We start from the raw sequence: 22,485 nt of genomic DNA, 5'->3' as shown, positions 1-22,485 counted from the left end.
CTGCCTTGAACATTTGAACCACCCTTTCAGCCAGTCCGTTTGAGGAAGGGTGGTATGGTATAGTTTTCACATGAGTGATACCATTGAGGCTGATAAACCGTTGAAACTCAGCACTCGTAAATGCAGTGCTGTTATCAGAAAAGACTATTTCTGGTAGTCTGTGAATGGCAAAACTCTGACGTAGTTTCTCAGTTGTAGCGGCTGACATTAGTGGCTTCACCTCATATACATCCAACCATTTTGACTGGACATCGACAATGAGCAGAAACATTATTCCCAAGAAAGGTGCAATGTAGTCAATGTGTAACCGCACCCAGGGTCTACCTGGCCATTCCCATTGGTGTAATGGAGCTGTCATTGGCAACTTTTGCAGTTGTTGACATTGTACACAGTGCTTTACTAAACTCTCTATTTCACCATCCACCCCAGGCCACCATAGATAGCTGCGTGCTATTGTCTTCATTCGGGAAATTCCTGGATGGGCACTGTTTAGTTCAATTAAAAGTGGTTCCCTTCCCTTTGGAGGAACTATCACTCGTACTGCCCACAATAAGATGCCATCCTGGCTGGTTATTTCATGTCTTCTGTTGAAGTACGGTTTCATTTCAGCAGATACAAGCTCCTGTGACCAACCATAAAGCACTTGTTCTCGTACTTGAGATCAGACTGGGTCTCGACTAGTCCAGTCTCTGATCTGTCGAGCACAGACCAGCAAAGAATCTAAGAAATTTAACAGTAAAACAAATTCCTGTGGAACTGGGACGTGCTCATCATTTTCTTGTAAAGGCAAACGACTAAGGGCATTGACATTTGCAATTTCATTGCCAGGCCTAAGTATAAAAGTGTATTCATATGCTGCCAGAATTAAGGCCCTGTTAGTATTTCTGTACCTTCTTTCTACATGCAGACTTTAATCTCGGCCTTCTTTTCGACTTCACTATTGGCCAAACTTCTCTCAGATGCAAGCTCAACTTGTCTGAGCTCAGTGGTTGAGTATCCCTGTCAGGAAGATATAATAATTCTCATAATGCTATTGGAATTTGTTGTAAAATAGCATTATCTGTGTCTGTATGAGACTTAATTAAATTAAATGCAACTGATCTGAAGTCGTTGATATAAACTTGGTAAACATGGGGGAAGCTGAGAATGTTATGTGTAAAAGGATATTTGCATTTTTAAACAAACCAGATGAGATTGTTTTCAAAGGAGGAGTGAAATGTGTCACCTAGCCAGGTGAAGTTTAGAAACAGTGAGTGGAATTTTTCCAAATTTGCACTAAGTGCGGTAGTGGGTGGGTAAAAAGATGTATTACCCGTCGGTCGTGATGGTGGGTTTCCTGCTGTATCGTCCCAAACCCGCCTCATTATTTATGCACTCTCGGGAAACACAGCGTTTCCACGGCGGGCGGGCTGTCATTAGCCTGCCCGCCGTCAACCAGCCACCACATCACGCTGGGCACCATGTTTAAAGTCCAGCTGCAAGCACAGCGCTCATTGCTTCCAGCCAACCATTGCTGCACTGAAGACATGGCCTTGAAACTGAGGAAGACTCCAGCCCCTTGGTTTAATGACAGGTCTCTCGGACGACTTTTGTATGCCATGGAGGCCCGCCGCTATGTCCTGTACCCCTAGCCAAAGGATGGGCAGCAACGTGACCACTCCAGCTTGGGAGGTGGTGTCAGTGCCAACGCCCTTCAGAGGCGGACTGCCACCCAGTGCTGCAAAGGGTGAATGATCTCCATTCCACCAGGGTAAGTCACTGTTCTCATCACTCTCAACTCACACACTTATAACCCCATCACACATCCACAGGGCCCTCACTCACTGCCAATTCAAGGGACATCACCATTCACTCTCTCACACTCATATTCATTGTCCTCATCCTGTCCATGGGACCACTCAACACCCACAGAGGCCAGGCATGCTTTTCATCTAGCCTGGCAGGCCTCCTGATACACTCTCTCCATCTCTATTCGTGCAGGATAAACTGGCTCACAACAAGAGAGAGAGGCCGCAGACTGTTGGAGAAATGCTTGAAATCAAGGTCCTCATGGACTTTGAAAACAGAGCCATCCAGCTGGCCAGTGAGGATTTGGACCGGTCCTGTGCTGACAGTGATGTCGGCGCTGCTCTACCGAGTGAGGATCCAGCAGTGCAACATCCATCAAACAACCATGCTCTGAGTGATGTGTCCTGTTTCACAGGCCACTGCCATGCACTAATTATCTCCCCTTGCTTTCGCAGGCACATCTGCCAAACAGCTGACAGAATCCATGATGGAGGGCCTCCACTCAAGCCCCGAAGACACCTCAGAAAAGGAATCTGCTGAAACCCCAACTGAAGACCCGTCACAGCGCTCAGCCATACCCTCCGCTGGCGCAGAGACATCCGCCTCAGTGGAACCTAGCTTTAGTGTAGACTTGGGATCACAATCTGGTGAGCACATTGCACTTTCTGATCCACAGCAGGCAGAGGCAGGAACTTTCCAGGTCTCCGGCACTCGGAGGGCTGCTGGAGGCCAGAACGTTGCTGAGTCTGAGTCAGATGATGAGCCTCTGGACTTGGTCATGTCAAGTTGCTGGAGCTGCAAAGGCAAGCTTGAGAACATCAGGAAGGGATGTCCACTGCACTCCTCAGATTGCAAAGCACGATGGAGGAGTCCGTCCGCCTTCAGTCTGAGACGATAGCGCCGGCATGCCAATGCACCGAGGTCAACGCTAGTAGAATGGCAGCTGCCATGGTGGCCTTGGTCCAGGACGTCACTCCTGCACTGCTGTTCAGGCTCAACTCAATCGCTGATGCCATGGTTGGTCTCCAATGTGAGAGGGATGTCGAGTAGCTCGATCTCACTTCAGCTACCCCTGCTTCTCAAGGAGTCAGTCTTCAGGGCACCCATAGGTAGGAGGATCCACAGGTGCACACTCCTGGCCCAACCATCCAGGTGACTCAGAGAGTGTCTGGACCATCCGACTTCCCTCTTCCTGTGACCTCAGCAGCTCTAGCTCCACAGACCAAGAAGGGTGCCACTGCCACACAGCAGGACCCCGAAAGCAGGCCAGGGCTCCCCAAGTCTCGGCCTTCCCAGAGGATGCCTGCCAGAGTCATCACAGACAGGTGTCACAGTCAGCTGGCTGCCTCCACCTCTGCTGCGGATGTCGGGAGCACCAAGACGTAGCGGCAGGGTTATGATCGCTAAGGAGAATTAGTTGCACAGCCTGGGCATGGGTGTTAAACACTTGTACATACTGTTCACTATTGTCAATAAATTCCCAAGAATGTCTTCCTGCCTGTGGTTCCTTGTTCTTATGAGCAGTGTTCTGGTCACTCAGACGTGAAACCTTTCTGCACAAGATAAAAGCAGGTGTCTCAGTCGAGGGACTCTTCCCTGTGCTCTGTGCAGCCTCCAGACCACAGTGATGGTCTGGCCTCACACTCTCTGCACACATTAAGCTGGGGCTAGCTGCCATCTCTTCAGCATCTGAAACCACTGATGTTGTGCTCCTGAAGGGCTCAGGTGCTGAAAGTGGACATCAAATGCTTCTAAAGTTTCATGGCTGCGTTTCTATGGTGTGACCCTGATCACAGAGCACAAGTGAGTTTTCCTTGGCCAGACAGGAGTCAGACATTCCCAAGGCCGTGTGAAGATTTATGGCATGTCCTCACTGCATGTCATCAGCATCCTCCTGCAATCAAATGACTATTAGGGCCTCCACCACGTCTCCATGACACAAGCATTCTCACAGAGGGTATCAGTGCTGAGAAAAGCCAGATTGGACTCAAACATTCACAACTGTGATGTGAGGAAGACCATAAGACCATAAGACATAGGAGCAAAAATTAGGCCATTTGGCCCATCGAGTCTGCTCCGCCATTCGATCATGGCTGATAAGTTTCTCAACCCCATTCTCCCGCCTTCTCCCCATAACCTTTGATCCCCCTACCAATCAAGGACCTATCTATCTCAGTCTTAAATACACTTAATGACCTGGCTTCCACTGCCTTCTGTGGCAATGAATTCCATAGATTCACCACTGTCTGGCTAAAGAAGTTTCTCCTCATCTCTGTTCTAAAAGGTCTTCCCTTCACTCTGAGGCTGTGCCCTCAGGTCCTAGTCTCTCCTACTAATGGAAACATCTTCCCCATGTCCACTCTATCCAGGCCTTTCAGTATTCTGTAAGTTTCAATCAGAACCCCCTTCATCCTTCTAAACTCTATCGAGGATAGACCCAGAGTCCTCAAACGTTCCTCATATGTTAAGCCTTTCATTCCTGGGATCATTCTTGTGAACCTCCTCTGGACCCTCACCAGGGCCAGAACATCCTTCCTGAGATAAGGGGCCCAAAATTGCTCACAATATTCTAAATGTGGCCTGACCAGATCCTTATAAAGCCTCAGCAGCACATCCCTGCTTTTATATTTTAGTCCTCTCGAAATAAATGCCAACATTGCATTTGCCTTCCTAACTACTGACTCAACCTACAAGTTAACCTTAAGAGAATCCTGGACTAGGACACCCAAGTCCCTTTGTATTCCAGATTTCTGAATTCTCTCCCCATTTAGAAAATAGTCTATGCCTCTATTCTTCCTCCCAAAGTGCATGATCTCACATTTCCCCACGTTGTATTCCATCTGCCACTTCTTTGCCCATTCTCCTAACCTGTCCAAATCCTTCTGCAGCCTCCCCGCCTCTTCAATACTACCTGTCCCTCCACCTATCTTTGTATCTGCAAACTTTGCCAGGATGCCCTCAGTTCCTTCATCTAGATCATTAATGTATAAAGTGAAAAGTTGTGGTCCCAACACTGACCCCTGCGGAACTCATCGGAGGAGACGTGTAGCTCCTGCATCTCCTCCTCAGCCAGTTCCTCTCCCCATTGTAGTGCCAGGTTGTAAAGGACGCAGCAGACGATGATGATGCATGATACTCTCTGCAGACTGTATTGCAGGGTTCCACCAGACTGGTCCAGGCACTGCGGAACTCCACTAGTCACTGGCTGTCATCCTGAGAAGGACCCCCTTATCCCCACTCTCTGCCTCCTGCCAGACAACCAATCTTCTATCCATGCTAGTACCTTGTCTCTAACACCATGGGCTCTTATCTTACTGAGCAGCCTCCTGTGCAGCACCTTGTCAAAGGCCTTCTGGAAGTCCAAGTAGACAACATCCATTGGCTTTCCTTTGTCTAACCTACTCATTACCTCCTCCAAGAATTCTAACAGATTTGTCAGGCATGACCTCCCCTTGATGAAACCATGCTGACTTTGCCCTATTTTACCATGCACTTCCAAGTATTCTGAAATCTCATCCTTAATAATGGGACTCTAAAATCTTAACAACGACCGAGGTCAGGCTAATCGGCCTGTAATTTCCCGTCTGTTGCCTCACTCCCTTCTTAAACAGGGGGGTTACATTAGCGATTTTCCAGTGCTCTGGAACCCTCCCTGACTCAAGTGATTCCTGAAAGATCACCACTAACGCCTCCACTATCTCTTCAGCTATCTCCTTCTGAACTCTGGGGTGTAATCCATCTGGCCCAGATGATTTGTCCACCTTCAGACCTTTCAGTTTTCCTAGAACCTTCTCTTTGATAATGGCCACCATACTCATCTCTGCCCCCCGACTCTCTTGAACTTTGGGCATGTTACTTGTGTCTTCCACCGTGAAGACTGACGCAAGAAACCTATTCAGTTCCAGAGGAACTATGGGGTCACCTCACTACATGTCATCATTATCCTCCACAAATCTGACAGGTATGAGGGCCTCCTGAGTGCGCCTGCCTCGTCTAGCCAGTGAGAGAGCCTCATCCCCGTCGTCATCACCACTGAGGTCCCCCTCACCCTCATCCCTGTTGGTGTCCTCCTCATCGGAGGAGACGTGCAGCTCCTGCATTTCCTCCTTAGCCAGCTCCTCTCCCCATTGTAGCGCCAGGTTGTAAAGGGTGCAGCAGACGATGATGATGCATGACACTCTCTGCGCACTGTATTGCAGGGCTCCACCAGACTGGTTCAGGCACTGGCACCTCATCTTCAGCATCCCGATGGTCTGCTCCACCAAGTTGTGAGCTGCTGCATGAGCCTCATTATAGCGTCGCTCTGCTGCAGTCTGAGGCCGCTGCACAGGTGTCATCAGCCATGGCCCCTTGTCCCCATGGAGCAAACCCTGCAGTTTCTGTGGATGCTGGAAGGCCCCAGGGATCTGTGACCGACTGAGAATGTAGGCTTCGTGCACAGTCCCTGGAAACCATGCTCACACCTGCAGGATGCGTTTCTGGTGGTCACACAACAACTGTCCGTTCAGTGAGTGGAAGCCCTAGCGGTTGATGTAGTTCACCACATGTTGCAATGGACACCTGAGTGCTACATGAGTGCAGTCAATCGCACCCTGCACCTGTGGGAATCCCGAGATCAGGGTGAATCCATCGCTCTTGCATCCTGGCTATCCCGGTCCTGAGTGAAATGCACAAAGTTGTGTGCCATGGAGAAGATGGCATCCATGACCTCACGGATGCATTTGTGGGGGAGCCTTGTGAGATCCCACTGAGGTCCCTGTGGATCCCTGAAAGGAGCCACTAGCATGGAAATTGAGCGCCACAGTCACTTTCAAAGCCACTGGCAGTGGATGACCTCCATGTCCACATGACACCAAATCCTGCATTAACTGGCAAATGTGAGCGACCAGTTCTCTAGACATGCGCTGTCTTCGGTGACACTGGTTCCCAGTCATCTTCAGGAATGAAAGGTGGCGTCTTTAGATTCTGGAGGTTGCTAGGTGCAAGACTGCGATGGTGTACTGTGGTTCTTAGGCGGCATGTATGGGAGCCCCAGTCAACCCTTCTTCCTGAGGTTGCTACTCCAGTGTCTGCACAGACAGGAGCCTCAGTCTCTCTCTCCTCCAGCTTCTTCACACTCTATAGGCCATCAAGCATACAGCGAGTTAACCAGTCTCCATGATTCTGATGTACTCCTCCTGCAGAATGAAAGAGAATGACACGTGGTTAGCATGGGTGTGTGAAGACCTAGTCCTGGTTAAGTCTGAGGGCCCCTTAACGCTTCCTGGAGAGGGCTGGTCACCACATGGGTGGCCAGAAATTAGTTGCATTAGTTGCAAGCCCTGTTAGCTTGAGCCATGGGGGAGACTGCTTCAAACTGGGATGCTGAGATTGCAAGGGGCTGTGAACACCTTCAGCAGTGACTGCTACATGGCCAGCGATAGCAAGGAGATTGTCCAACGTGTGCAGTCCAACTGCTCCAAGGTCCACTAAAGTGCTCATGAATCTGCAGTCTGTGCCGGGGCAGGGGGTGGGTGGGTGTTGGTGAGCGGTGGGGGGAGCACTGGAGAGCTTGGTGGCACTTTTCTGTCTCTGCATTGCTTGAGTGGGCAGTTAAGTTCAAAGCCCGACCCAATCATATCAATGTGGTTATGCCTAAACTGTCTTAGTTGCAGAGGAATGGTCACTTCCTACCAGTTTCCCAAATGTGTTGCCACTTCCCTCACCCACTCTCCTCCCCACCTGCCACCCTGAATGCTTGTGCGCTATATTCAACAGCAGGCCCCCCACTCCACCTCACAAGTCGCCTCAGAGGCAGGGCTACACCTGCACCCCTGCACTCCATCATCCTCGTAAATCGCCTCGCAGGCAAGGCTGCACTTGCCCCCCGCTCCCCCTCACCTTCAAAAGTCACCTCTGAGGCAGGGCAACAATTAGCCCTGATGCCTCTGAAGCCTGCAAAGCAACGGGTGACCCTGGTGAGCTCTGCAGAACGTTGCTGTGCACTCACCTCCAGTTCACCCAAAGTGCAGGCCGCCAAGTGCACGTCACCTCTGGGCTGTTGTGAAAAACATCAGCATGCTTTCCTGTTGACATGCACAGATAATCCTGACGGGGTGCAAGAGCCTGGCGGGATGGCCCGATAAGGATGAGCTGATGTATTAAAATGAAATTCCCGACAACTGATGGTGGGAAATGCAGCCCACCAACGAGGGGCTGAGTGGACAATCGCGACCTGCCCTCCCACCATCGTGAAACTGATCGTGCCATATTGTACGCTCAAGCCGCATATCATGCCCGTCACCAGCGCGCACAGAAAATTCCACCCAGTGTGTTTATTTTTCCCAAAATTACTAGTAAAACTTAGTGAGCTATTTTTATTATCAGAAAGATGAAGTCCAAAAACATAGTGAAACAACTGGAATTTGCATTCAAAGGGGAAAATATGTATAAAGCAGCAAAGGCTGTGTATAAAGGTAGGCATGATTAAGATCCAACAAGTGTGAAAAGCCTTCAGCATCTATGCCACAAGCTGCTGTTTTCAAAGAACTAAAGTTAAGAAAGCTCACTTTGAATTCGACTGGTTCAGGGTATTGTGTGTCACTTTGCCTGGGCCTTTTAAAATCTATGGGTTGAATTCTCCAGTCAGTGAACAAGAGCGGGGCTCACTTGCTGATTCATAAAATGATGCGTGGTGACGTTGGGCGGGTGTCCCGACGTCACCACGTGTCATCTAGATTGTCAGTTTGGCGGGTGTGCAGCCGAGTCGACTGCACGCCCGCCAAACTGTCAAAGGCCTATTAAGGCCATTAACAAAGTAATTAAAGCTGTTAAGAATGCTGCCTGTCCAACCTTAAGGTTGATGGGCAGGTGAAGAGCCCAGGCAGCTTTCGCATTTTTCATGAAACCTCATCCACGGGCGGGATAAGGTTTCATAAGGGGTTTATTTAATAAAATATTTTGAAAAAAATTACTGGACATGTCCCAGCTCATGGGACAGTTTCACACAAGGGGACATGTCCTTAAAATTTCTTTTCAATTTTATTAAATTTTCTAGAAGTTAAACCAATCACCCTGAGGCGCCTCTGTGCCTCAGGGAGATTTTTGCGCTCTTTCGTGCGCATGCGCAAAAGAGTGCAGATCCTGCCTCAAGGGATTCCCCCCCCCCCCAAGCCCACTCAGGGAGCGCACAGTGCTTCCGGGCGTGCGTCACGCTAGGCGGGCCCGCCCATGTAGAATGGCGATGTGCACCCGACTGGGGGCGCTAATCGGGTTCGCGCTCACTCCTGCCCGCCCCCGCAAAACCCCCTTGACGGGGGGGGAAAATTCTTCCCTATGTGTCTTACTGTTGCCTTAACAAAAGTGTAACTGGGAGTTTGATTAAGTAGGGGATATAGGAGTTATCATTGTAGTAACTTGTAGTTCTATGTATGTATTTAAAATAATTTCTCTTATTAACAAATGTATGTTTAATTTATTTTTGTAAAAACCTATAAGACTTGGTGGTCTTATTACTCCTGAATTCAGGAGTATAAAGAATAATTCAGTGGTATAAAATATAATTCAGCATCTTAAAATTTATACAAATTGCAAAACAAATTGTGGCAGTCGTTTCAAGTTTCCCCTTGGGATTTGAACAACCCAGCATTTACCATCAACTGTGCCATGACACTCCCAAAATTTCATTACCTGTCTGCTTGTTGGAAAATTCTGTGCCTTTTGCTTTCAACCTCTTTGGCTTCATTTAGCTGATTTTTCAGCTCTTCCGTCTCTTTTTGTAATTGCTTGCTGCCTCCTGGAAAATTGAACAGTGATGTGTCTTCTCTGCCAACTGTTTGTTCAGAGAGGTGCTGGATTCTTTCTATTTCTCTTCATACTTTTCCAGAGGTACAAACTTTGACCTGAGGGAATCTTGTCGCGTGTGAAGGTCTTTCAACAGGTTTTCTTTTTCCCTTCGAAGGTTGGTCACCTCATCTCGAACCCTGTCATGTAGCAGGGTCTCTTTGAGTTTCTTCCACTGTTCTTCCAGGTTTTGGCTTAAGACAGCCTACATTTCTTCAGGTTGTTAAGTCTGCACACACTCCTTTTTCAAACAGGGACACTTCCAGCTTCCTTTTTGGAATCTCAGTTTAATCAAGGTTGATTTCCCTGAGCCAATTTTGCCCTAGAAGGATTGGCCCTCTGCCTGTCAATACTCACACTGGTAGCTTTGCCAATTGGCTTCCATAATGGACAGTTACTCTGCTTATGCCTTTTACTTGAATGTTTTTACCTGTATGTTTTTAGTTTAGCAGTTGTTTGTTCTAAGCTTAATTGATGTTCACCATAATTCAAATATCTAAAGGTATGTTCCCCAATTACACTAGTGGAAGCTCTCATGTCTAGTTCCATTCCAACAGGTTTACCATTTACTTTCACTGTGACAAATATTTGTTCTGTCTTTTCAACTTTCAGATTTAACAATGAGTAAATGTCAGAATTTGTTGTTTCAGGCTCTTTTATTTTGTGGATTTCATTGGGGTTCTCCTTTTGTTTACAAGCCTGCTTGAATCTTTCCTTGCACTGCTCATCATATACCCATTTCTGTGGCAATAGTAGTCTTCGATTTTTTTAAACTGCCAATTGCTAAAAGACTGATTGTTTCCACCCCTATTAAAATTATTCTTCAATTTTGCTGTTTTTTTTTATTCTTCAGCTGGCGGGGACTGTTTCCCGCTTCTCGACAGAGTCTTGCCTTTTCGCATCACTTTCACTTGAGGGTTCCTGCCCAATGTGGAAGACAGCTCCATTTTGCGCACCCTGTATTGCTTGTGAATCTCTTGCTGTGCTCTCCATGGCCAGCGCTATCTCTAGCGCATTCTTGAAATCCAGATTCACTTCGGACAGCAATCTTTTCTGAATAGTGTCCTCTCTCACACTTCACTAAACCATCTCTGACCATGCTGTTCAGAGTTGTACCAAACTCACAATGTTCCGTTAGCTGCTTCAAATTTGCCACATAGCATGTAATTGACTCACTCAGGGCTCTATTTCACAAATTAAACCTGAGTCTCTGCCCGCGCTACTCTCCTATTGGTTATTACAGATCTTGTGATCTTCCCTAACCAGTATTATTCTTAAAGGTACATTACACACTAAATAAAAGCATTATTATTACACCTTTGTTTCCCAGTTTTACTGTTTTTTCCTTCTATTCGTCCATTCGGCTTAGGAAAACACCAACAGGTGTTATTCTTATTCTGTGCTTCCATGGTGCCTTGCCAACAAAGAGCGCTTGTCAGAAATTCAGGCATAAGTTGCCCACAATTTTCATGCCATTTATTTACATAGTTGGGAAATTGTGCCTGAATTTCCAGTGTGTCTCCTAGGTAGATGAGACTCCCTGCTGGGAGCATAGAGCTGGAGAATTACCCTGACTGTGACATCAGCTTGTTTATAGTGATCATGTCGGCTTCACCTTGAACTAACATCAAACTAGTTCCCCCAACAGACCACCGTCCCTGTTACACACCCACTTCTTAGTTGTTTTAGCATCTAACATTGGCAGGAAATGCTGATACCGGAGACAATTGTGGGAAAGTACGTTTTATTTGTAACATTTTATTCGATGGGTCTTCAAACATCAAACTAATATTTAAAACATCTTCAGTTAAGTTGGTTTCAGATATTTTTGTGCAAATTAACAAGTTGTGTTGATTAAACTAGCATTAAATAAGGCTTTTTCTTTCCATCTATGTTCCCTCTTTCCTCAGTGACACACTCATTCAAACCAACGAATGGCATCTTTCTTTGTCGCCTACTTTTAGGCACTTGAAATTGTCTTGGGAATTTGGAAAGTCAAGGTGAGTGCTCCAATGATGGGACAATATTGACCATCTATGTCACCACCACCACACTGCACCACCAGCCCCCTCCTGTCTGCCCCTAAAATACCCCTGCAAAATGGTATGTGCATCAGACCTTAACACCAACTAACAACACAAGGATTGGAGTCCAGGAGCTGCCGCTAACCCCGGCACGAAAATAAAGATTTTCTTATCGAGTACCTTTTAAATGACTGGATAATGCAATGCAACCGTGCTTCAATCATTGCTTCCTCAATAAGATTTGCAAATTTATGGGGATTGGGATGGTGCAGTTGGTTAAGTGTCATCCTTTGACTTCCTGGTTCTGTGTCTGCTTCCAAACTGATCTAGTAGGATGAAAGTTTTCTCATTTAAGTGTTTAGTGTTTGGGCAGTCACATTCTTGCTACCAGGGGGCACAAGCCCACAGCATGGAACCAATACCATGTGACATGCTTTTTATTAATTTGCCAATCCAATTCAGAGAAGCTACAAGTTGGCCAGTATGGGAGGTCATGTCCTCACACGGGTCCAGCAAAGGATGCTCCTATGTGTTTGGGCTGTGCTTGTGAGGTTGGGGTACATTGCTGGGTTACAGTTGAGGGAACTTTACTCTGAACTACCCATGATACACGGCCTGGAGAGCTACATGTTGACAACTGGGTGACAAAAATGTTCTAGTCCATGCCAACTATTCCACACACCAACAGGAATACACAAATCCACGAAAAATATAAATTTCTAAATTATAACATTTAAATTAAAAATCAGGGATGTTTTGACAAAACATGAAATTACTCAGAAATTTGTTCAATGCAGTGTTGACATATCCTGGAAAAGATTGGCTTGTTAATCAGCAGATTCCATTCATAGCAGACAACAGCTGTTAGCATTACTGATGTGACATCATCACAAATTGTTCCAGAATAATTTTCAGAAAAAATACACAATGATTGTCGCTGGGTCAAAATCAGGACATCCCCACCTAACAGCACAATGGCAGCACATGTGGGCCTCAGGATTAAAGGGTCCTGCTGGCAAGCCCAGCATTTGTTGGCCAGCTCTGAATACCCTTGAGACTGCGGTACTGAGCTCTCTTCCTGAATGGCTATAGTCAGTGTGGTGCAAGTACACCCAGAATGCTGTTAGGGAGGGAGCTCTTGGATTTTGACCCAGTGTTGATGAAGGAACGGTAATGTATGTCCAAGTCAGGGTGATGTGTGACTTGCGGGGGTGGAGGAGCTTGGAGCTGATGTGCTCCAATGAAGCTGCTGCCCTTCTCCAACATCCAACACCAGTCATAGTGCGACAAAAACAAAAAATGCTGGAAAATCTCAGCAGGTCTGATAGCATCTGTGGAGAGAGAGAGACGGAGAGAGAGAGACAGGGATAACGTTTCGAATCCGTATGACTCTTCTTCAGCTCTCCACAGATCTTCTCCAACATCCAACACCAGTCATAGTGCTCTGGGTTCTCTGGGGAGGGTCCTTTGGAACAATTCTTCTAACATCTAGCAGGTGCCACACCACCTCGGCTCCTCCAATCATCAAGTTGTGTGTGTGTGTGTGGGCTGGGGGCGAGGGGGGGGCAGGGGGCGGGGAGGGGTGTGAGGGAGGTGGGGAGGAGAGGATTCAGCTGTTGTGAGGCTTCATTGCTTGTCCACAGGCTCCACTTCCATCTGCCACAGATATTTTGCCGTTGCTCAGCCTTGCCACACATAGAAGTAAAGTTCGGCAAATTTTCACCTGCCTTTTGCAGGCTTCACTGCTTTACATTGGCCTTTTAAGGGCTGTCGTTATACTTAATTCCATGGCCTCCTGTTCCTTTTCATTTTCTTGTGCAATGTGCTCTGGCCAGGGGGCGGAGGGGGTTGGGGGGGAGTGGGGGGCAGTGGAGGGTGGTGGTGGGTTGGCAATGGAGTCGCCTGTACATTTAATGAGGGTAAATCTCAGGAAATTTTGCAAGGCATGCACGGTACCCTTTTGCCAGGAGTCACACTCTGTGGCTGGGATTTTCCGGCCATGCCAAGGCGGGCTTCCATGCGGCGGCTGCAGCGTTATCTTAGGCAGGGCAGGAAGATCCCAATGGCGGGGAGGGCCTGGAAAATTCTGGCCTGTGATTCCACCACTGCAGGGTGACTGTGAACAGGGAACTTACCCCAGCATGTTCTTAATGAGGTGGCTAGTGCATGGTTCAGAATGACGTTAACAGCACAGGCTCGATTCCCCCACTGGCTGAAGTAGACTTCGAACCTGCCTCCTCGCCCTGTCCCCGAGAGTGGAAGGCAATGCCAAATCGCCACTCATAAACAGCTCAGGATGAAGCAGCAGCAGACAATGAGCCAGGGACTTGCCTGGGGGCAAAGCTCATATACTAGACCATGTTCTTAACCTGTGACCCGGAGGGCTGAACATCGCACCCTCCTGCACGGTGCCACAGAAAGCCATTCACAGAAGATAAATGAGAAACAAAAGCTCAAATCCGCTGTTAACAACTACCTCGCAGCACGTTATCGATTTTTCCCACAGCTGGATCATACAAGTTCCAACTCAAAGTGCTTTTGTTATTGTTCCGTTAATTACAGATATCATTTTTACAATCACTTGGGCCCTTTGCCAACAACATCCATAAATTATGACTGACAGAATATCAAGACCTTACTGGAGATTGGAGATTGGAGAATAACAATAAAAATTTCTTAAGACTAATATTACATGACATTACATTGTATATTTGTTGATGCGCTCATTGCTATAGGAACAATGGTAGACCAATAGCTTCTCTAGCCTGTTTGCCCACTCAGTTAGAAAACAGCTGATCTGTACCTTGACTTCATATACCCTGCCTATCCTTGGTACCCTTGTCTAACAAAGATCTATCAATCCCTGTCTTGAAAACTATGGATTGACCCAGCATCTATGGTCATTTGGGGAATGGGTTCAAAATTTTTACCACCATTTCTGTGAAAAAGTGCTTCCTGATTTCACTCCAGAGAGGCTTAGCCCTTATCATTAAAGGATTGTGTTCCAACTATAACTAAGTATTTCACCATGAAGTTTGATGTTCCCAGTTGTATGTAGCATTGCCAACCCTCCAGGGTTGGCCTGGAGTCTCCAGGGATTGAAGATCAATCTCCAGGACACTGTTTTGTGCAACCCTGGAGAAAAATCATCAGGACATTAAAAAAGATTGTTTTTTTTGTCATTTTTTTTGAATACTTCTCTTTACCAGATATAAAAATATTGAAAATTGTGGAGCGGGGAGTGGGGGAAGGAAGAAAGGTTGTTTGGTTTATAGTTGAGCATCATCCAATTGGGCAATGAACCTTTTTGCTTTTCAGTTGGCGTAGGAAGGCAGTGCGTCACAAGGATGGATAGGTTGTCTGACAAATGGCTGGAATGTTGGGGCAAGTCATGTGACGAAACCTCCAGGAATACATTTAATCACAGTTGGCAACCCTGATTGTATGCTGGATACCAGACTTTTGTAAATCACAATGGATGGATCCAAGAGAAGGAGATATGATGTGAGTTGTGTTGAGATCGATCAAAATCAGACTGGATTTGTATTGACCTTTTCCAGTTTACAGTTATAGTCAGTTGACAGAGGCAGGCTCAATGATTACTGTTTGCATAGCACCAGTCTGTGTCTGGGTTAGGGCAAGAAGTACTAAAAATAAAACCTTCAATCCATTAGTTTGCAGAACTGAGCAGAGGCCTATCAAGGATTGGGCAAGCTAAATATCACAACCATGCTCCCTGTTCCTGGCTACATGTGTACAAAAACACAGGAGCTCCACTTGTTTGCACTATTTTACTTCAGATGCCATGGCACAGTGTCAGGGTGTCCCTGTATGGTTCAAACAAGTGCCTTAAATGCCGAGATGTCTTTGTATGTGGCTCAACAGGTGGACAGTGAAGGAAACTGAGTATTGGGAACCTCAGACAGCAAAGGAAACTGTAATTACTGAGAACACTAAGCACTTTACTGTAGAAAGTGCCTCTTGGAGATCCATGTATCAATGTACATCATGGGGAGAGATCACAAACAAGCAAAACAGTTGAACTCTTGTGATCCAGCAATATGTTAGCCCGACAGAAGATTCTTCTGAAACACCCCAATCACAGCAGGTCATACTTCACTCACATGGTCTTCATCCATACGACAACTCAGAAGATAAATGGAATATCATGTCTCTTTTGTACAGGGAGTTCTTTGATGACTGAGCAGGCCCATTTTTGCTGGGAAGAAATGTCCACATATTGAACAGTGGCACCAGGTTGGAAATCTTCCTTTTTCCAAGTGAGACTTCTTCAGCTAGTGTTTACTTTTAACATCAATGATGTAACGGACCTCATGTAGGAGCTGCCTTCACTGATGGTTTTCTTATCTTGAGAAAGCTGTCCCCACTTGTGGATGTCTATTTAGTACTGTTTCAGAGTCACTTTGAAGCACTCTTTATATCCTCTTGCTGCCCACCACTCAATTGCTTCCCATTTGTCAATGCGCTGTACAAGGTCATCTTCAAGATTCATTTATTAGACATTCACTCTGCATGACCTGATTACCTGCACCATGCATTCATGATAAAAACAGCTACGGCTTGGTACGGCAGAACTTTGGGGTCAGGGGTTCAATCTTGCCTTCTGATCTTCATTCATAAACTTTACATGGTACTATTTTAAAGGAAGTATGCAGGATGAAGAAGGGCTAATGTTGGCAGATTGGCTGTGCCCATCAAATTACCAAACATTTCTGCATGTCTTGACCACAAGCAGATCAGCCATGATCTTACCAAATGGTGGAGCAGGTTCGAGGGACTGAATGGCCTACTCTTGTTCTTGTGTTCTTGACACACTTGTATGGAGTGGCTGCAGCTGTCAGTCTTCTCAGGGTTTGGATCAGCAGGGAGGCAGTTGCTGAACTGTGCTACCTGCTGCAAAGGCACATGTAGCTGCCACTGTTACAACTATAAGGTTTATAAACTTATTATATTTTGGGACTGTAACTTTAAATTCAGAGTAAATGAAGACAGTCATGTGATCTGCTCTGGAGTCTGCCTGACTATAAAGCTGGGTGGCTTGATTGTTAGGGATCAAAGGAAGGCTTAGATTGTTTTATTAAGAGGAAGCTGCAAGTTATTTACACTTGGAGACAATAGCAATAGTCTCTGAGTTTGCAAAGAATCTCCCAAAGCCTCAAAAAGGTGCTGTTGGTATTGGGTTGTAAACAGTTGTGCTGTAAACTGTCCATTTACTTTTATGATGAAAGGGAATTGAGATCAAGGATAGGTAATTAGCATTTCTACCTGGATTCAAGGTTAATGTGTTTCATGTTGCCATGGGAAGAGGGCAGAGGAATGAGATCAGGTTACAGGTTTCCTACAAATTAATGAATATCACAGATAGACAGCAGAGGTCCTGTGTGGTCAGCAGTGAGAAAAGGCTGCTTGACTTTGTGAGCTACCACAGCTGGGTGGAGAAGGAAGACGGTCTACTAGTTGAATAGACGCATCCTGCAGCCTTCTATGGATTCTAGGAAATGCATCCTGGCATGACCAGGGAGAAGAAGAATCATCAGAAAAGGCTTTACTGCTGGTGGTGGTTTTAAGAAACTCCCTGAAAATTGAGGAAAGTGCCTGGAGACGGTCACTTGAAGTTACTACTTGGTGAAACGGGGATACGGGATCCTATTGGAAACTGGGAGCAACTGTGGACTGTTTGCAAGAAGGGCCATAACTCCGTGGTGAGTGAGATGGGTGATAAGTACAACAGAGGAATGTTCCTCTCTGTAGTCTAAAGTATAAGTTGCCTAAAAACAGAAAATTGGGTTTATTCAATAGTGCTTCTGGTCATTTGTTACAGTAAAAACCTTAAAATGTGAAATCCTGCCCTGCCATTTTTTTAGCTTTAATTAAAAGTTTTAATCTCTTTTTAAAAGTTATCGGTCTCTACGGAAGTCGTAACACCCTGCAGGTACCATCAACCATGGTCTCAAAATTCTTTCTGGGAAATATGCTGCAGTACTAACTGATGGTGAGGTGCTGTAAAAGGGCACAGAGCAGAAACCACCCTCTAAGTTATCTCATGCAGCACAAGCTTGACATCAATGAGGAGATCTGCTGCTGTCTTACCCTGTAAACTTACTGCAAATTCATGCCTGCACCTAGGGTTCCGTATCTTTCTTTTTGCTTGGCAAAAAATGATAATGGGCTAAGATGCCTGAATATTTATGCCACCCCACATTACCTACCCCCCACCCTGGAGATCTCACACTCATGCAATTTCCCCATCTTGTTACAAATTTGATTTCCCTGCCATATTCTCTTTCCACCACTTGGATGGTCCCTAGACATGTCTGAATCTGCATGAAATTATGCAACTGAGCTTAGTGCTCTTAGCATTTGACCTTTCCAAGTGGAATGTGAGTCTGTTCTAAACCACATAGAACTTGCTTGAAAATAGTAGACAAAAATTTTCCACCAGTTTGCGTGGGAAGGAAGAAAATTGACATGTACCAATTGCCAAGTTTCCTAGTTGGTTGAGTGAGCAGTTTCCCTCTCTAGTCAGAAGGAATTCTTTGCTGCACAAATGTGACATTTCCATTTCCCATATTAGCCTGATAAATTGGTGCTCAGTTAGGGGTAGTTTCATGCCCTGGACTGGTGTTGACTAGGAACTTGATTAAGCCTACTACCAAACTCATTTCACTGTGACACCCAAATTGAGCACGGAAGGAGACTGTTGCCCAACTAGAGTGGACTAGATTGAACACAGGTCTCTGAGATGAAAGACCAGTGTTACAAACCACTGCACCACCCAATCCCTAACTTGGTTACTTTCAGCATATACAATGGTGTACTTGACTGGTTCCTCTCCAGGCACCAAGGTTGTATTTGGGACATCTCAGTAATTAATACAATCAATTCAGTACAGGGGGCAGTCTCTTTTTGAGGTGTTGAGGAGTGTGGAGAGATGGAGCTTTGCCGTAAGTGCAAATTCAGTAATTCCACACTGCAGAGTTATAGGCCTATCTCTCACACATGCTTTCATCAGGTATGACTCCCCACTGGAAGCACAAGAATCACTGAGTTTGCCCCATGACCTCCAGGCCAAGCTTTCCCAGTCACTGTTGGTGTACAAGATAATATGGGTTAAAACAGTATATAAAATAATTAACTTTATTGGCAAAGTTGTTTTCTTTGTTAAAGGTGGTTGAACAAACAGTTCCTTAACATGAGGAGTCATAGAGAGCACAATTGCACAGACAGCAAGTGTAGCAGTGAAAGGGCATTGCTGCTGCTTGTGTATTGAAGCAAGTGTTTCTTTTAAACTTGTTACTCTTCCTCTTCCTGTAATATGTAGCAAATGTAATCTTATAATTGTTTAGTTTTGAAGGAAACACTTTAAAAGCTGCAATATATTATAGTAAAATGGTGCTTTTGAAGTCCTCCATTCTGCAGAAGATTAACTGATAGCTAGGCACATGCACCCATCGGCACAGAAATGCATTGCAGGCAAGAATTGCTGCATCTGACATTAGTTCTGAACCCAGGCGGTGGGTCAGTGCCCACAAAGAAGGACAACCCTAAGTTCTGGTTTCAAACACAGGGAGCAGGACAAGAATATAAGGACAGTGTGTTCCAAGGGATATATGGCACAGAAACAGGCCACTTAGCCCAACCAATCCACACCGGAAATATGTTTTGCGGCTTGGGAGGAAGGAAAAGGACTTGTATTTATATGGTACCGTTCATGGTCTCAGCATACCCAAAAGTGCTTTACAATGAAGTACATTTGAAGTGTAGGCATCGGGGCAGCCAAATTGTGCACAGTAAGCTCCCACAAACAGCAATGTGCTAATGACTGGATCAGCTATTTTTCGAATGTTGGTTGAAGGGTAAAAACTGGCCACGACAGTGGGGAGAATTTCCCTGTTCTTCTTCTGAAAGTGCTGTATGAGCGCTAACATCCACCTGAGAGGGCAGAGGGGGCCTCGCTTTGACATCTTATCTGAAAACGAGCACCTTCAATAGTGCAGCACTCCCTTACATCTGCACTAGAGTATCAGCCTAGTCTACTATACTCAAGTTTGTGGTGTGGGACTTGAACCATCAAGCCTCTAGCTCAGAGGCAAGAGTGCTAGCAACTGAGCCACAGTTAACATGTTAGAAAGAGAGTCTGGATTCTCGACGTGACAGAAGGATACGCTCCTCAAGCTTGTTTGGTCAGTAGGTCCAAGACCTCACGTGATCTGTCCTGAGAACCTCCTACCTACAGTCAGCTTGTGCGTGAGCTCTTGCCTAAAACCAACAACTCATGCTTAGGAACTTAAATAAAAGTGAGTAGATTTTATAGGGATATCTAATTCAGCGGGCACAGTGCTCCTCATTGGAACTGGTGGCTCTGGGTCAAGTACCATCTCCAGTCAGCAAAGGATACTGAGGGGCTTGCACTTCAGAGGGCAGTTAAGAGTCAGCCACGTTGATGTGGGACGGCAGTCAGATGATCAAGTAAGGGTGGCAGCTTTTCTTTCCCTAAAGGCTATTAGTGAGCAAGTTGGATTTTTATCACAATTCAATAGCTTCATGGTCACTTTTGCTGACATTAATATTTTATTTCTAGATTTTTATTTTAACTTGAGTTCAAGTTCTCAAACTGCCAGAAGTGGGACTATGAACGTATGATCTCTGGATTATAAATCCACATTTCTGCATAGTTAGACCAGTAATATAATCATTACATTACCGTACCTAAAGTGAAGCACCAGCATGCTAAAATGTGGGAAGAGGAGACTTTGTATACTATTTGCATGCTGTGCTTACTGATAACCTCAGCCACTCAGATGCCAATTTGTTTGAGCAGTGAAAATCACCCCTTGATGGTGAGATGGCAGTAATCTCTGAAATGCTTTACCCACTGCTCTGTGGTAAAGTGGGATACAGCTCACTTGAGAGGAATCGGTGAGTGGAAATTTAAAAGAAGTGAGGGATTTTCACCCCCATCAGTACATCCCCTCATTAAATGGGTTGAACCACTAAACAGAGAGAGCAAGGGTATCTCCCTGCCTCACAAAACAATGAGAGAAATGTTTGTTGCTCCGAAGCTAGAATGTTCTTTTAAAGTATTGAGCTGCGGGTCAAAAAACCCTTAATAGCAGTGTCTGTGCATGGGGCATTGAGTGAGGCATAAGCTCAAGGCCTCAAAGCTCTTGTTGAACCCTAGCCAACAAAGAGGTCTTTTTTCTAAAGCAAAGCTGCCTGCCTTGTTTTTTTCCAAAAAAAAAAGTAACTGGGTGATGTAATAAACTGAAAGCACCAACATCTGGTGAACCACTGACATTGCATGGGCCAAAAATATCTGCCTGTCGACAGGAGATATAGCTGAGGATTGAGGATGCCACAGGGCGCTTCAGTTTTGGCTGAGGTCAGACGCTCTCCCAGGATTGGGCTGTGAGGATTACAGTCCTAACGTGAGCATACTGGTGCTTCACTTTAGGTACGGTAGTGTAATGGTTATATTACTGGTCTAGCTATGCAGAAACATGAATTTACAATCCAGGGATCATGTGTTCATAGTCCCACAGAGGCAGCTTGAGAATTTGAACCCAATTTAAAATAAAAATCTAGAAATAAAATATTTATGTTGGTAGAAGTGACCATGAAGCTATCGAATTGTCATAAAAATCCAATTTGCTCACTAATAGCCTTTAGGGAGAGAAAACTTCAGGGTTGGGTTTGATCTCTTCATTGTGGGGAGTGGGGGCAATGAGTTTGTTGGGAATGTGCTTCCTGTTGGAGGTAGATGGCACTGCTGCCAGATGTGCTCGTAAAGAGGTTCCCTGTCATGCTCTGCAGCTGGACGGAGGCTGTGTAGATGAAACAGGTCGAGAGATGGGAAGAGAGAGGGTTGCGAGCAGAGAGGCCTCCCACCAGCCATCTGCAGTGCATATGTTCCCAAGTAACGCAGATAAACTTTGAAGATTACTGTCGTTGAGCAGCATTTGAAATGTAAACTGACAGTCTTCCAGATAATAGGCTATATATAGAAGGGACAAATCAAAGACAGAGAAGAAACTTACTTTTATATTGCACCTTTCATGATCTCAGGGAATCCCAAAGTGCACTACACCCAATGAAGCACTTTGAAGCGTAGTCACTGTTGTAATGTTAGGAAGCATGACAGCTGATTTGCACACAGCAAGATCCCACAAACAGCAATGAGCTAGAAGATCAAAGAATCTGGTTTTAGTGATGTTGATTGAAGGAGAAATGTTGGCCAGGATATAGTGAGGAGAACTCCCCCGCACTTTAGGATCTTTCATGTCCACTGAGAGGGCTGTTGGGGCCTTGGTTTTACATCACTTCCAAAAGAAAAAAATCCAGCAGTGATTAGCTGACAAGCAAGCTTGGGTTTTCAGATGTCGGTAGGCTGCAGGTGGATCAGATCGGCTGTGGATAAAAAGACAAAGTAACCCTCGGAGATTCCCAGTTTGAGGTGCTGGGAGAGGGTGGCACAGTGCGGCAAACCCAGACAGCAGCACAAGAAGATCCCACAAACAGCAATGAGTTAAATGACCAGATAATCCGTTTTTGTTGGTGCTGGATGAGGGTTAGCTGTTCACACAGTAAGGAGGATTATATGAGTGGATTACAAACATCTCCCATTCCATTCCTTATGCAACACAGAACCAGTCTCAATTTCCTTAAGGACAGGTTCCGGTTACAAAGAAAACCAATGTTTGCTTTCAACATAGATACCTCTCAATTGGTACACCCAATCCTACTTACCATTAGATCCCAGAATCCAGTTGGAGACAGGAAATGGTTTTCGGGAAATTTGAACTTCAGATCGAGCAATTGTTTAAAGCTTCAT

The sequence above is a fragment of the Carcharodon carcharias genome, chromosome 2 (assembly GCF_017639515.1).
Source record: "Carcharodon carcharias isolate sCarCar2 chromosome 2, sCarCar2.pri, whole genome shotgun sequence".
In the NCBI taxonomy this organism is placed as follows: domain Eukaryota; kingdom Metazoa; phylum Chordata; class Chondrichthyes; order Lamniformes; family Lamnidae; genus Carcharodon; species Carcharodon carcharias.
The sequence above is the reverse complement of the archived record's forward strand: the minus strand, read 5'-3'. Positions refer to the sequence as shown.